The following is a 329-nucleotide window of genomic DNA, read 5'->3' on the forward strand; positions in this document are numbered from 1 at the left end:
GGGGGGGGGGTGGCAGGGGGGCAGCCACAGCATCACAGGTTGCTTAAAGCTCTTAGCAACCTGTGATGCTCTGTCCGGCTTCCTGGCCAGCTCACTGACGTCACCAGTTGGCAGGAACTGAGCAGGACATTCTGGCTGGCGTCCTGCCTAGCTCCTGGAAACCAGTGATGTTAGTGAGCTGGGCAGGATGACGGCCAAAGGTTCTGGACCCAGCGGTAACTTCAGACACCAGAACTGCCTTCTTCACGGTCATTTACTGACGGCAAACACCGCCAGGCCCCCACCCCCCGGAACGACCAATTCACTGACAGCACTGCCACCACCCCCTC

The 329-nt window shown here is 59.9% G+C and overlaps 1 protein-coding gene across 1 annotated transcript in view; it reads right to left on the bottom strand.

The window, feature by feature from the left end:
* ANTXR1 (anthrax toxin receptor 1) overlaps nt 1-329 on the bottom strand; it is a 178,685-nt gene that overhangs the window by 111,190 nt on the left and 67,166 nt on the right. The window lies entirely within an intron of this gene.

This window comes from Nanorana parkeri, unplaced genomic scaffold (assembly GCF_000935625.1).
Source record: "Nanorana parkeri isolate BGI_ZX_2015 unplaced genomic scaffold, ASM93562v1 scaffold157, whole genome shotgun sequence".
Taxonomy (NCBI): Eukaryota; Metazoa; Chordata; class Amphibia; order Anura; family Dicroglossidae; genus Nanorana; species Nanorana parkeri.